The 3,825-nt window shown below is 55.0% G+C and overlaps 1 protein-coding gene across 2 annotated transcripts in view; it reads right to left on the bottom strand.

Moving 5' to 3' along the window:
- Ctsb (cathepsin B) overlaps window positions 1–3,549 on the bottom strand; it is a 22,612-nt gene extending 19,063 nt beyond the window's left edge. The window contains exon 1 of one of the 2 annotated variants that reach the window (XM_008828084.3): window positions 3,395–3,549. The gene's annotated coding sequence lies outside the window, so the exon portion shown is untranslated. Of the gene's footprint in view, window positions 1–2,983; window positions 3,102–3,394 lie in introns of those variants that run through there. The other variant, XM_008828085.3, reaches the window with a different exon arrangement.
- Between the last annotated feature and the right edge of the window lie 276 nt (window positions 3,550–3,825).

The following is a 3,825-nucleotide window of genomic DNA, read 5'->3' as shown; positions in this document are numbered from 1 at the left end:
GGTGGCGCATGCCTTTAATCCCAGCACTTGGGAGGCAGAGCAGGCATATCTCTGTGAGTTCAAGGTCAGCCCAGCCTCATCTACATAGCAAGTTCCAGGTCAGTGGGGCTACAGGGAGACCCTGTCTCAAAAAGACCCCCCCCCAAAAAAATTAGAAACTAGGGGTCTAAGGGAGATGGCTCAGTGCATAAAGTACTTGCTAACACACGCATACACACACACACACACACACACACATACACACAAACATAAATTATATCTAATTGCATCTAAGTTCAGACACTAGGTTTGTGATCTTTTTCTTTCTTTCTTTTCTTTCCGCCTGCCTCTGCCTCCTGAGTACTGGGATCAAAGGCATGTACCACCATGCCTGGCCGCTGGTAACTTTTTAAAAACTCAGTTTTGGCCGGGCTACTTGAGACCCCTTCTCACATTGTCAGCTCCCAATAGACAAAAAGAAGCATTAAATTTGCACTATCAGCATAACAAATCTCATAAACATGAGTGAAAAAGACATGCAATACAAGTTATATACAACACTACTTATAGATTGATACAGTGTATCACAAGAGAAAAACAGAATTTTAAAGAGAGGAACAGCTGCAAATCGGAACATCCAATGTCCCTGAAAGGAGAAGCAATCCCTGAACAGAGAAGACCAGGAAATATGCCAGAGGGGAGGTACCCCTCTACCCTAAACCTGAGCCTGGGAGACCTCAGGTCTACAGAAAGAGGGGCTCAGGCTTGAAGTTGGGTGTGTACCACCACGCCTTTAATCCCAACACTTGGGAGGCAGATGCAGGTGGATCTGTGCAATCAAGTTCAGCTTACTCTTCATAGGAAGTTCCTGGTCAGCTACGGCTATAAGGAGACCACCCTGTCGGGAAAAACAACAAACAAGCCAGACTTGGTGAGCTCGCCTTTAATCCCAAGACTCAGGAGGCAGAGGCTGGTGGATCTCTGTGAGTTGAGGCCAGCCTGGTCTACACAGTGAGTTCCAGGCCAGCTGGGGCTACAGGGAGACCCTGTCTCAAAAACAAACAAAACAACAACAAAAAACCAAAACCCCTAATAACAACAGAGGACTAAGCCAAGAGTGATAGCTCATGTCCTGTAAACACTTGGGGGGCTGGGGCAGGGGTGTGGAGTTCAAGGCCTGCCTGGGCTACAGGGTAAGACTTGTCTCAAAAAAAAGCTTAGAGAGATGGAGGGAGGAGACTGGGTAAAGTTGGCTGGGGTACAGTCCACTGGCTGAGGGCATGCTTGGCACCCACAAGCCTTGGGTTGGATTTGGATCTCAGCACCACAAATCTAGATCTTCCACTCTGCTCAAAGTACAGCAGTTTGGTCCTCCACACACCCTTTCTCAGGCTACAAGAGAGTGCTCTGAGGTGATGGACCAGGTGTAGGGACTGTTACCAAAGCCAGGCCAACACACACCTTTATAAATGGGACATACTGTCAGCCCTACCATCTCTCTTCCTGGTTTTCTTTTTACCTTTCAAAAATACCATTGCAGTCAGGCCTGGCGGCAGTTAATCTCAGCACTAGGGAGGCAGGTCCCTGTAAGCTCAAGGCTAGCCTGGTATACACAGCAAGTTCCAGGACATTTGGTCCTACATGGTGAGACCCTAACAAAAAAAAAAAAAAAAAAAAAAAAAAAAAAAAAATCTTTCCATTGTATATAGTTTGACCTCACACATTTCTAATATTTTCCTTATGACAGACCAACAAAAGTCAGCAACAGACCTTCCTGACCTGCCTCTAAATGTTTCCACACATACAACAGAAGGGTTCCAGCCTGGGATCCTCAATCAGCACCGGGAGGGCAGTTTCAAACTGGAGCCAAGGGTTCCCCGCCCCACTGCCTGACCAGTTTGGAAACTGGGTGGTCCCTATGCCACACCAAGAGGAGTTTCCCCAGACCTCAGAGGCCATGTGGGCTGGGGAAGCACAGAGATGAAGCCTCCTGAAGTCCCTTGCAGCCTGTATGCCTCCAAAGGGGCTGACGCCATTTTTTTCTGGGGCGCCTTCAACTCTGCGCAGTCCCTTTTAGGAACGGCTTGAGGGTAAGGTCTCACTCTAGTTCAGACTGTCCTGAAATTCACGATGCAGCCCAGGCTGGCTTCCGATCCACAGCAATCCTCTTGCCTCTGCCTTCCAAGCACTGGGATGGCATGCGAGGCACCGCTGGTCTGGGCATGCCTTTCTCAAGGAAGTTCCAGAGTTGTAGGTCACCATCACCAGAACCAAGAGAAAGCAATTCTCTCCTGAAGGGCAGTGAGGGAAGACAGGAGAGCACCAACCCACTGCTCTACCTGCTACCTTTTTGAATCTGGAGATTCAAGATGAACACATCTCTCTCTGCAGCACTCTCCAACCAGGCACACAGGGATGGGTCTTCCCAATACACCAATAAAGTGCTAAGCTTCTTTTTAAACCCCATGATCTTCTTCTTTCCCAAACAGTGAGAGGGACAGGCAAAGTGAGGGTGAGCTCTAGTCCTTTACCCTGTGTCAGCCGTTGATGGGGGGGTGGGGGGAAAGAGCCTGACTCAGGCCCCAACTCATCCCTTCCTGGTCTCCCTACCTCCCCAGCTGCCAGGGCGCACCCAACATTGCCTCCTGGATGCCACCTCTCCGCGCCCACAGAGTCCTACAAAGCTGCCCCGCAGGGCTCCCTCCCCCATCTTCTGGGCCCATGGCCATTCCCTTCCATAGGGTTCCTGATGTAGGAGAAGTGAGCCCTTCTCCATCTCCTCAAAGAGGGATGGGAGACCCCGGTCCTTGGTTCGGCGTCTCTTCCGGTATCAGTTAACTCTTCACGCAGGTTCCACCCCAGCCACCCACTTGCAGGTTTCTGTTTTCAACAGGACCGGTCTTTTAGGGCGCTAGGCATTGCGTGGGCATCTTTATGGAAAGTGGCCCGGACAGGTTCTTTACAAGAAACCACAAACCTGCAAGAGATGCAGGTCGACACTCACCCCAGCAACTTGTCCAAAACAGCCCTGAGGCCCGGATCCCAGGGGCTGGAGAGACTGACGGGAGCCGCCGAGGCCGGGATCGGCCCAGCCCTGCCCCGCAGGCTCCTCCCTCCGAGCTCCGCCGCAAAGTCCCCGGCTCCACCCCAGCCGCCTCCGAGCCTGACCAGGTCCAAAGCCCAGCTGCCCGGGGTCACCGGACCTATGGGCTGCAACCGCTGCTCGCCCGCAGTGCCGGCCCCCGGGTCCCCGCTGGCCGCGATCCCGCACCGCGCCGGCCCCGGGGTCCCCGCAGCGGAACTCAGCCCGGCCCAGGCCTGCCAGGGGCCTCATCCCGCCGCCCGCGCGCAGCCGCTCCGGGTCCCCGGCCAAGGTCGCCGCGCGGCGGAGTCGCTGCACCCCGGGCGCACTCACCGAGCGCAGCCGAGCCTGGGCCTGCAGCCGCCGAGCAAAGCCGAGCCGAGCCGAGCCGAGCGGAGCCCAGGCCTCCGGGAGCCCTAAGTACCCGCGCCGCTCCGCCCGCCGCCCGGCTGACTCGCCACGTGACCCGCAGGCCGCACCCCGCCCCCGCGCGCCCCAGGCCCCGCCTCCCGGGGCTCTGTAGGCTGAGCCCAGGCCTGCGGGTCGCGGTACCTGGGGAACCGGCTGAGGCCTCCACGCATCCGAGAGAAATGGTCTAGGTCCCCGCCGCGGGAAGACGAAGCTTTCTTCTTTCATCGGGAAGCCAAGGTGGAGCTGGGTACTTGGGGATAGCCGGCATCCCAGAGGAGCCTCCTGGCTTTCAAATTCTGAAACTCGGAGCAGCATGTCCAAGAGACTAGCCATAGGAACTAGAATTGGGATGG

Source organism: Nannospalax galili, unplaced genomic scaffold (assembly GCF_000622305.1).
Source record: "Nannospalax galili isolate Female #2095 unplaced genomic scaffold, S.galili_v1.0 scaffold612, whole genome shotgun sequence".
Lineage (NCBI taxonomy): Eukaryota > Metazoa > Chordata > Mammalia > Rodentia > Spalacidae > Nannospalax > Nannospalax galili.
The sequence above is the reverse complement of the archived record's forward strand: the minus strand, read 5'-3'. Positions and strand labels throughout refer to the sequence as shown.